The following is a 12417-nucleotide window of genomic DNA, read 5'->3' as shown; positions in this document are numbered from 1 at the left end:
AAATATTCCATCAAAATTTGCACAATAACCAACGCATCTATTAAACAGTATAATGCTACTTCTCTGTTCTAGTTAACTATTTAGTGACAATCTTAATTTTCCTTAATCCCGATCTTTTCCACCTAATGATGGGGTGAGGTAGGGTGCAGAAAGCAAGAACAGAGAAAACAAGAAGACTAGTTATATCTAGATCATCTCAGCCTCTTTACCCACTTATGGATGGGATGAGGCACGGCTCAAAAAGATTTGGCCAACAGTTCCTTTATTAGTTCATTTATAAAGGCTCCAAGATGCTTGCATACATCGACCCAGGTCACTTAATGGCAGCACTCCATGCTGCTTCATCTCTAGCAGCTTCACTGTTCAACCCCTTATCCTTGAGGTCACACTATGACCATCTCAGGTCTTTTTCAATCTCCCTCTCACAGCTCTACTTTCAACGTTCACACATCTCACCCTCTGCACCTAGTTGTCATCATCCATCCCCTCAACATTCCCAAAACATCTCAGTCTACCCCTTCTCATCACAACATACATTCAAGTCCCATCCTTCCTCCCAGACCATCCCATTCTATCCCTCAGAATACCCCTCTCTCTCATCTCTACCCACAACGTTCACATCTCTCACCCTCCACTGTTATCCTCCATCCTCTTCACATGCCATGTGAAACAGACCACATAAAATTTCTATTACTGCACCTACATATTTTACCTCTGCTCTCGCCCACACTGGATAAAACAGTTGGGTCTCAAAGTTTCAGTCAAAACCTTCCTATTTCTTGCATGGACTGCTGGATATTCCGTTGACTTTAAGATTAGTATTTAAATGAATGATGAGATTAACAATTATGCCACTTTAAGATGTGCTATGACAAAGGTGTATCGGCAAGGTAGTGACATTCTGGCACTAAGCAATATTAAAAGTATAAGAGGACAAAAATCTAACAAATTAAGGCAAAAACTACTTGTCTCATTTTAAACTACCTCCACCTCGTTTCAGTTTCTCAACCGTGAGAATTTTTTACTAGAAAATTCTTACCTGATGGAACTGGTCCAATCCCACAACTTTAGTACGTAACTGACTAAACAAAATTTCATTAACTTTATAGGTAAGGAGGTAAGAATGAGTCTCCTTGGTTACTATAACCAGACTGTTTTCACTGGACTGAACTAACACTCCATCAACACTGTGTGGTTGCTTAAATTCAATTATCTATCGCCAGATACCTTAATCGCATAGGGGTGGCTACAAACAAAAAATTGCCTCCACATTGCCCTGACCTCTACTGTTTGGCAGCTCTCCCTCAAACTCACACCCCCCTCCAATCTCTCCATCTCATCCTTGGTTGTAACATATTGGAGGCAATTTAACCTTCCATAATTACCTGACTACACTAACAGCTGAAAATGCTTAGGGAAGTCATCACGTTAAAATAAATGCATTACAGTACTGTACATATCTGAACGGACTTACGCCACTCCTCCGAGCAGTCAAGGCCACTCGCTATCTGGCTTCTCCAAGGAGTCTCTTATGCTCCTCATGAACCAGTGTCAGGCTGGCCTCTCTGGAACCAGCTTATGTTGACACTTCGTTTTCGTCCACACGAACTCAGGGCAACCACAGAATCGCCACTTCAATAACTGCAGAAATATAGTACAAATTATTTACATTTAGAGTAGTCAGTTTTATAGTAGATAACACTTATACCTTCTACTTACCCTAGATTTTGCCACAGGCAGGCAAGTTCGCAGTTCAGTGGCAGAACAAGATAATTTGACAGCTAATTTTCCTTTCTGCAGCATCATATTCTAATAAGTTTTTGTTACAACTGAGTATGCAGAGTCAGGAGATGTCACTTTTAGATCTCGTATAGCCTGTTTTTTTTTTTTTTTTTTTTTTTTTTTTTTGACAGTAGGTCATTCCCCCCAAAAATACGGAGATGTGCTTGCTTGGACTTTGATGGGCCATAACTATTAGTAATGAGTCCTTGCTTACCATACTGCTTTCGCTAACTTGGCCTAACATTGCCATAGCCATCTTGAATGCCAAGTTGTAATACTTGATTAATACTATGATATTAGTCATGGCGTTATGGGAAGAATCATATGTAGAGCCATACCATTGCCTTTCTGCCAATGAGCAATGTAAAACAAGTTACAAAAGAACGAAATTTGGGCCAAGTTATTGTGAAAGCCTAGAATCAAATTTACCCTCCCAGCCTGACTAAACCTGGCCATCAAAGAACTGAAAGGGGACTGGGGACCTTTACGAACAGCCTTGGTCATGAGTTGCGAATGTCTCCCTAGTTGTTGGAAAACAATGTCATCTCAGTCTGACTACACTTGGTCACAAATTAACTAAATAGAGGCTAGGGATCATTGTTAGATGAGACTTGCGATACCATATGATTTTTTAGAGTCTGTGAATATTAATATGCCACACCTTCCATAAAAGCCATATGGAAATAATAATGATAATAATGATAATAATAATAATAATAATAATAATAATATTAATGAGATGACAAAATAATAATGAAATACTACTACTACTGCTACTACTTCTACTACTACTACTACTACTACTAATCGCCTGGTGGTTTAGTGGGTAATTATTGTGCTCCAATTGGATTGAACCGGTGAAGGTTTATATCCAAAGGATGGTTGGAGTTTATTCCCCACGTAATGCCACTCAGGGATGAGTGAGGTTGGTCACTGTCATCTTAAATGTCAGGACTAACTGCCTAGCCCCGGGCTCCTACGCTCCTCATGGGGCAACGTAGGATTGGATAATCGATGGATGAAATAATAATAATAATAATAATAATAAAATAATAATATACTAAAGCCTTAGCATACTCACCAAATAAGTATCCAATAAAGAGCTCCCTCCAAAGTGATGGTTGTCGTTGCGCTAGTGGTGGTGGTGGTGGTGGTTCTGGTAGCTGTGGTGGTGGGAGTTGTGGTAGCTGTGGTGATGGTGGTAGCCCTCAACAGTTAAATGTAAGGAGGATAATATATGGAGGGTGAACTGCCCACACAGTGTGCAGCCGTAAAGTCCTAACTGGCCACCGTTTAGTTAGGACGGGCAGTGCTAGATGGTGCCACCGTCACTTGTGTCCAGTGAAGCAGACTCCTACGTCATATGGCGCCTCATACAATGTTTCATACTGGTCGCGGGTGTACGAAATGTCATTACAAGAGTTGGTAACATGCATACCGCAGATAATTACAAATGTCAAATATACTATAGCGTGTTTGATTAAGATTACATACAATTCACCAGCAACCTGTTCCGTATAATATATATTATGTATGTATCATACTTATATCGATATATTAGGCTGATTGTTTTGTGTACAGAACATTATTTCACACGTTCATCAAACGTATTTGGTTAGATAATTAATGTGTGACTCGAACCTCTGATGAGTCATACAACTACCTACATTAGTTCACATGAACCGACATTCACAGTGTGGATGCATGGGGTCTAATGGAACTCCAAATTTATAGCCTCATCATACAATCCGCCACTGCATGCCAGTATATGTTTACGTATGTTTCTTGTCCACAATTCATACACGTGCAGCACATGAACTTTTATGTCATATTATACTTAACACCCGTACATTATAATTCATTCTCCCATACATACATCATGGGTACACATGCTGGGCTACAAGTATGGTCGTGAGGAATATTAGTGTGTACATTATGATTACCATAATAGCCATAGATGTAGCTTTAATAGTCATCCCAGACGAACATTACCATTACTCCGGTTTCTCTTCTGGCTGTGGGAGTCAAGAGAATGGGACCGCGCGCGGCGGCACGCAAATATGCATTGTTTAGAAGGGAGTTCACCCTTCATATTACTATCCTCCTTGGTTAAATGCCTTGAAACCGGAAAGGATGGCCACATTATTCGCCTCCGTATCATGCTGTTTTTCGCCATCATGCTGAAAAATAAAATTATAAGCCATCACACACACACACACAAAAAAAAAAAAAAAAAAAAATAAATAAAATAAAATAAATTATATATAAACACTGAAAACTTAAGTTTCACATCCAAAAACTGAACTTCACACACACACACACACACACACACACACACACACACACACACACACACACACACACACACACACACACACACACATGCACACAGACAGACAGACGAAACAGACAGACAGACACACACTCACACACTCACACACACACACACACACACACACACACACACACACACACACTCTCTCTCTCTCTCTCTCTCTCTCTCTCTCTCTCTGCAGCAGGAAAGTTGTGTCACTTTTATCTGCAAGTCATTCTGTCTAATCAGTACGGTATATTGAAATGCTGCCCAAATTAGCCTTCACCGCGAGGACATTATCAATATTACTCCATGTGCACCCTGACGATTATTATGAAGCCTGCCAGACGGAGATGAGGAAGGCAGTACTTTATCCCCCTAGTGTGAAAGGTGTCTCCGAAGCTGAATAAAACCGTCTGGAAGCAGCACGAAGTTGCCAAAGCACGCCATCAGAGGCAAGGGGTCAACCTCTTCAGTCCCATGACGTAATTGTTTCATTTTTACTATCCCCTCCAAAAACTGTTCAGTTTGGGGGAGACTTTCTTGACAAGGAGAGATTTAAAAAAAAATTCTGTTCACTTTTGCGGATACTTTTCGTTGAGAATAGATTAGATACAGCTTCATTTATTCCTTGTCCACAGGCAGTATCAAAACTGGAAAAAAAAAACAAAAAAAACAATTGAGGTCGCAAGAATAAATCAATAAAATATCGAACTGAAGGGGTTCAGTATCGGCAACACACACACACACACACACACACACACACACACACACACACACACACACACACACAAAGCCATCTCAAACTAGGGACTTTTTTTTCGTTGACTTAGGCTTTGTAGTACTAAAAAAAAAGAAAAAATGATACTGAGTTTAACTAGTACACCTAAATATTCTCTGTTTTGCCATTTATATCATTTACATGTGGACATACATAACATACAAATGAATATTAACGTGCAGTGTACAAAATTAAAGTGGTCAGCAAGAAGTGTTACAAAGCCTCCTTATTTGACGAGAATACGGAAGCAGTCACTCTGTATCGGCATGCCATATTCAAATCCCACAAGCCACCGTCACATCCAGCAAAGCCACCATTATTTAATGAATACAACAACCTGCCATCATCAATTAAGCACTCAGTATCCTACCACCGTCATCCCGTCAGATCACAAGGCTTTCCAACACATCTTCCTCAGCGACTAATTTTGCATACTTTACTGTTTACTTTTTTGTCTTATTTGTTTTTTGAAGATGACGCAGACATCACTGTCATCTATCATTATCATTCTGGCATTTTTGTTCCCATCTAAGGAGGGTTCTGACAGCTCATTAGCACCTTCAATACTGTAACACTGTTGAAATGTTCTGAAATGCAAGAATGAAGTAGAATAAACACGTCCTCGGAGGGGCAACCGAGATACCAGAGGCCATCCTCGTCGGCTCAGAAGCTTTTTGGTACCTTCTCCTGACCGGTTATTTCTGCATACGGCACGGTAATATTGCCTTGTGTGTTATGTATGCAGTCTGTCAGCATTACACGAACATAGACAGCATATAAGAGAGTTATGATTTCAAGATAGATTGCTAAGAAAGAGTTTTTTTTTTTTTTTTTTTTTAAATAACAGAACGGAGGAAGGAAAAACAAATGAGTAAAAAAAAAAAATAATCCATACACCAGATTACTGGTGTCCTCTGTTCATAAAATATCTGTAACAGTTAGACTTGAACAGTTGTGGGTTGAAATTTGGAGGGAAACAACTCTGGGGAAGCGAGTTCCAGAGAGATGCAGTTTGGGGAATGAAAGAATTCTGATAGGCAGAAGTTCTGCAATATGGCTGAGTGACATTCCAGTCATGAGCGCTACCAGATGCCCGTGTAGCACGAGGGAAGACATGAAGAGGTGGCACCATGGACGCAACTTCGTTTGAGCATTTGCCAAAAAAATATCTGTAAAATAATGCAAGGGAGGCAAAATTCCTTCTTACTTGCAGAGGAGGTAGTTTATATGTAATGGCAGGGTTGTTAATGATTCTAACAGCTTTGTTCTGAATTTTGTCTAGTTGTCTTAATGCAACCTCTCCACAATCATTCCGCAAGGGTGAGCAATATTCAAGCTGAGAGTGCACATGACTCTTATAAATTATAGCTAACTGCTCATCGGCGAAGAAGTTACGGACTCTGTATAATAATCCAAGTTTCTTTGAGGCGGTTTTAGCAAGTGATCTAACATGAGAGGTCCAGCTGAGGGCACTGTTAAGTGAGACGCCAAGAATTTCAATACTTTTGGAGATGGGAATATTAGTAGCACTGAAGGTAATGTACGAATCTGGCAATATCTGTCTATTAGTAAACTGTATATATTTAGTTTTACTACCATTAAAAGAGACAAGGTTGTTTTGTCCCCGTTCACTGATTGTAGATAGATCTTGATTTATGGAGATGGCTGTATTGAGCTGAGAGGTAGAGATATTAGACTTTGTAAATGGATGTCTGAGTGTGAATACACTATGTAGTGTTGAGTCATCTGCATATGAATGAATGGGATTGTGGGTGACAGAGAAGAGATTATTAATATGAACCAGAAATAGGGTTGGCGCCAGAACTGATCCCTGCGGCACGCCGGCGTTAACTGAGTGGAAATTGGAATATACATCATCTAATTTTACTCTTATTTGTCTGTCACTAAGATATGAAGAAATCAAAGGAACAAAAGACGTTAGTCCATAGCAAGGGAGTTTGGACAACAGGGAACGGTGCCATACTCTGTCGAAAGCTTTAGAGATATCAAGAGCTACTGCATGAGTTTCTCCAAAAAGATCAATTGATTGATGGATGGTATGAGTTAAGAGATTGAGTATGTCAATGGTGGATCTTTCGTGGCGAAAACCATATTGTCTATCACTAACTAAGTCGTTGGATTCAAGATGTTTAACAATGTGCTTAATTAAAGTTTCAAATATCTTACCAAGACAAGATGTGACAGCTATTGGTCTGTAATTGGAGGGGTCAGACGAATTACCTTTCTTCGGAACTGGGTGGATATTGGCTTCCTTCCATGAATTTGGGAATAAAGAAGTACGTATGCATAGTCTGAATAATTTAGCTAATACAGAAGCAAGTTCAGGGAACACTTTTTCAAAACAATTGGCGGAATTCCATCTGGGCCTGGAGCTTTGTTGGTAGGTAAATTGCCTAGGATGGATTTTACGTATCTTGTCTGTATTTTAAGTGGGGCAATTTCGGGAGAATCAAGTTCCAGTACTGGGACATTCTGACTGGTATCGTCTGTGGTAGAGTTTTCTGGCAAAGGTAGTGGCAAAGATATCCGCTTTCCCACGTGGGTCATTTGTAATGTTGCCATCTGAAGATTTTAGTGGGGGAATGGATGATGACTTGTTAAAGTTATTATTGAAAGAATTAAGAGTTGACCAGAATATTCTATTGTCATTAGGGTTAAATAGTTTTGATGCTTGCTTTTGAAGAAAGTTTGATTTAGATAGATTTAATACAGCTTTTGCATGATTTCTAGCAATTTTAAATTGGGAGAGTGATTCAGATGTTTTTTATTTTAAGCAAGAGTTAAATGCTAATGACTTTTGGGCTGTTACTCTGGCACAGTTGCCATCAAACCATTTTGGAGAGTTCGATCTTTTAGTGAACTGTTGACTTGGTATGAATAAATCCATACCATTCAGATGTTTTTGATTTTAAGTAAGAGTTATATGCTAATGACTTTTGGGCTGTTGCTCTGGCACAGTTGCCATCAAACCATTTTGGAGAGTTCGATCTTTTAGTGAACTGTTGACTTGGTATGAATAAATCCATACCAGCTAGTATTAAGTTGCATATGTGAGACTGGGTAGAATTGGGATCACCTGAGAAGAAAGACTGCCATGGAACATCAGCAAGATAATTTCTAAATCCATCCCAGTCTGCCATATCAAAGTGCCATCAGATCACCCTGACAGGTTCAGAACGGGGAGGTGTGGGAGGGTTAACTAATGATGCTTTGATGAGATTGTGGTCAGAGGATCCAAGTGGTGACAGTACCTCTACCCTGTATTGATCTGGATTATTTGTCAAGAATAAATCCAAGAGATGGGCATTATGGTCAGGATTATCAGGTATTCTGGTTGGTTGCTTTACCAACTGGGTGAGATTAAACGATTCCGCAAACAGCTCGCACTCTAAACCAGCGTCGTCAGTCCGGGCAGAGTGCAATAACCATTCAACATTGTGTATGTTAAAATCACCCAAAATGGTAATTTCGGTGCCAAGGGCAAGGTCAAGGTTACTCAACTGAGTGGATATGGAATCAAGTACACTGGGTTCCGAGGAAGCACTGGGGGAACGATAAACTACACAAATATATTTGGTAATGTTTTGACAATTTAATTTATATAATGAGTAATCCAAAGTGGATGAAGTGAAGTTTAAAATAGTGTCAACTGCATATTGGGATTTGATGTAAGAACAGGTGCCGCCCTTGTTACGGGAGTTTGTAAGGAGATGGTAACCGGGAAAACAAAATGGAGATATATCGGTAGAGGGTGAGATTTGTGGTTCTGTGAGGAAAAGGGCCAAAGGGGATATGGACTGAAGGATAAAATGAACTGAGTTTAAATTTGTGGTAAGGCCGCGGATGTTGGTAAAGAATAAGGCCGCACTGTCACTTCTTCGCTGACGAGCATTCCCAGAAATAGCAACAGTCGCTGCCGGCACAGTCGCTTGATGGCGACCGGGAGGACCCTGTGCCGCCAGCCCTACCCTGCCGGTGGTGGCAATCCAAGGTACCACCTCATTTGATAGTAAGATTGCAGCGGCCATTACTAAAGACGTGAATAGAAGGTGTGATATGTTATGCGCATGTAACGTGGTGTAGACAGTTGAAGGTAGAGGTATTATGAGAGCATGCTGGCCTACTCTCTGTGTAAATGAATGCACTGAAAATGTTCAGCAAAGGGAGATGGTCAGGATCAAGTCCTGAGAGCTGGTGAAACGGGAGCTCCAGCTTTCCCATTTACCAGCTTGCCATCAACCTCGGGAGTACTGCCCTGTTCGACTGGTGCTACAGTCTGCTGCAAAACCTCTCAGGGTAATAAGAATACGACCCTATGACCGTATTACATCTTACTCTTTTCTTATATGCTATTTACGTCTTTCTTATACTGACACATTTCATAAACATCATGCACGAATTAACTACCGGGCAAGAAATATAAACTGGAAGGGAGAGGTGCTACGGAGCTTCATTAATTGACGCAAACACGACGCTAAGAAGGGAACCCTCAGTATCAACAAGCCATCAGTAAAGCCAACAAGCCGTCTCCTGAACTAACAAGCCACTCAAGCATATGTCATCTCTACCCACGCCCCAGGCACACACCTCACTCCCCTCCCCGTCCCTTTCCCTTCACACGTAAACTCATGATTTACCTGGTAAACCCTCTCAGGTAAATTCCTTAGGTAAGCTATCCCAGGTGAATTCGCTTAGATAAAATTGCAAGGCCAATTCACTTAAATAAATTCGCCAGGTAATTCCCCCAAAAGTAAGGTAAGCTCTTAAGGTAAACACTCTAAGGTCTAGTATTCAGGTAAGGTCTCCAAGTTACACTTTCCAATCAAACTGTACGGAGTTAATGCTCTCCGTAAGCTCACAATTTCAACACTGCAGGAAAACTCACTAGATAAACATTTCAGGTAAACCCGCCAGGTTAACGCTCCAGGTAAACTCGCCAGATAAGTTTTCTCAGGTAAACTCGCCAAGCAAACTCTCAGGTAAACTCAGCTTTTAGTTTACTGTCATCATCATCATCATCATCATCATCATCACAATCATCATCATCATCTCAGTGTTTTTTCACTTCTAAAGAGGAGGTGAGATAAACTCTCCGCAGAAGGCTCGCCAGGTAAACTCTTCAGGTAAGCGCTCACACATAAACTCTAAGGGTAAGCTCTCCAGGTAAATTGTGAGAGGTATCTCTTGCAGGTAAGCAGCTTGCCGCCCCCCGAGGCTAAGTGAGGGCCGTAACTGGACAGGGATAGGCGGGGATGTGGTCACTCTGACGGCCACCACGGCACCCACCCACTACCACGGCTGTAAAGTGGCGGCGATGGATGCTGAGGCGGGAGACGGGAGGTGAGGAGAGACGGGGAAAGGGTAGGGAGTGGCATGGAAATGGAGAGAAAAAGAGGAAAGAGAGAAAAGGGAAAAAGAATGGGGAGAAGAGATGGTTTGGATGAGGATAGGAGGGGGGAGAGGACAGAAAGAGGGAACAAACTATAGAAAAGATGGACAGAAGAGAAACTGGAGACGGAGCATGAGAACAAAGGAGAGAGGAGGAGGAAGAGTAGGCAAGAAGGATGAGAGAGGGAGAGAAGAGAGTAAGGATGAGGATTAAGCGACAAAAGAGAAGAGTGGGATGGTGAGGTAAGGCGTGGCTTATCCTAACTTACTCTTATATTTCTTTTATGTTACATCAGTTACTTCCTATCCATCATATAAAGTACATAATTTTTTGTTCTCAGATTTTACGTTGTACTCACGATGGAACACTCAAAGCACAAAGGAATTAAAATCAATCTGGCATTAACTTATCAATCCTAATTTTCAGCCGCCTCAGTAATTATATGTATTGGTGGTTGCGTGGCAGATTAATGTATATTTATCTCATTTAGGTCGTGAGAAACTACCTTACACTTGTGGTTGATGGAAGTATGTGGGCTAAATGATGAGGCAGACGCATACGATATGACTGGCTGGTTCTAGGGGAAAGGTGGAGGATGGTAAGAATCCGATGGTTGTTGTGGCTGTATTGAAATACTGATTACTGAAGGCTGTACCTTTGGTGATAGTTGTAGCTGTGTTGTATAGTCGTATGTTGGACTTCGTGGAAAATAGTCATTGTGATCTATATATATATATATATATATATATATATATATATATATATATATATATATATATATATATATATATATATATATATTTATGTGTGTGTGTGTGTGTGTGTGTGTGTGACAGGAAGCGTTAGGAAGAATACACTGAGGTGGTTTGGCCATGTGGAGAGGATGGAGGGTGAAAGACTGACGAAGAGATTGTATGTGAGTGAGATGGAGGGGGGGAGAGGGAGGGGGAAGTCGAGGATGAGATGGAGGGATGGGGTGGAGAGGTATATGAGAGAGGGAGGTGTGAGTTGGGAGCAGGGCAGTGAAATGACGAGGGACAGGGCGACGTGGAGGTGGTTTGTTTGTGGCCATATATATATATATATATATATATATATATATATATATATATATATATATATATATATATATATATATATATATTTACATAGCCTATGATTTCATCATCCTTTGTGTAATTTTAACGCACAGTATGCTGCATGTTTGATAACGAGCGTGTTCTGCCTCAGTCCCCCCTTCTACCGTTATAGTAGAGTAAGTCGTCCTTTCTGTTGTTCAGAGCAGGATTGTCAGCTCTTTGTCCCCTATGGCTTCATTTGCGCGTCCTTCTTACAAGTTGTATCAAGCTCTGATGGCCCCTATATAATGAGCTCAGTCTCTGCATTATTGCCACTTAGATCTACTCCTCATTTTGTTCACATCTCTGTCCTCCCCTGTACAGTTATTATTGTGAGTGCTCAGGAAGTCTCCAACCATCTAGCAGCTGTGCAATTTGAGTATAAGTGTTATTGCATTTTGTACTTGTACTGTATAGCATAAGTTGTTAATTTGTAGGTCTAGTGAGGTTTTTGTAATTCATGTAAGGTTCTTATTGTTAGCCATTGTTCATAATAGTTTGTATCTGTAATAATTTATCTTGCATTACCTGAGCATTACCCAGTGTATTTTCATTTTATCAGGGCTGACTTAGATCAATTTACTCTTGCTAATTTCGTGTTAATAGAGGCTATTGCAGTTAACCTTATATGTTTAACCTGTTTTTTGCCATTACATTATCCTTATGAGTCCTGAATGTTTTGTTGTTAGTTTGAGCATTAAACTTTAACTTGTAATTTTACCTAACTCTTTTGTTTTGAACCTGGAACTTTACGGGACAGTAGTGATTTTCAGTATTCTCACTTAAAGTGTACATTATCTTTCTCTGTTCCGTAACATAAATTTGGCGACCTCATATCAGGATAGTCAGGATATTATCACATGGATATTGCTTGATATTTTGTGACTGTGATTTATTCATGATGTCTAATCTTACTACACTTGATGAAGCCAAAGATTTTTTGTCAAATGTGCAAACAGTGTGTGATGTAGAAAACAGAACAAAGAATGAACTTAAGCTTGTTGCTCAACAA

This window comes from Coenobita brevimanus, chromosome 6 (assembly GCF_032717465.1).
Source record: "Coenobita brevimanus isolate Jiangsu-jjx chromosome 6, ASM3271746v2, whole genome shotgun sequence".
Classification (NCBI taxonomy): domain Eukaryota; kingdom Metazoa; phylum Arthropoda; class Malacostraca; order Decapoda; family Coenobitidae; genus Coenobita; species Coenobita brevimanus.
Note: the sequence above shows the minus strand (reverse complement) of the source record.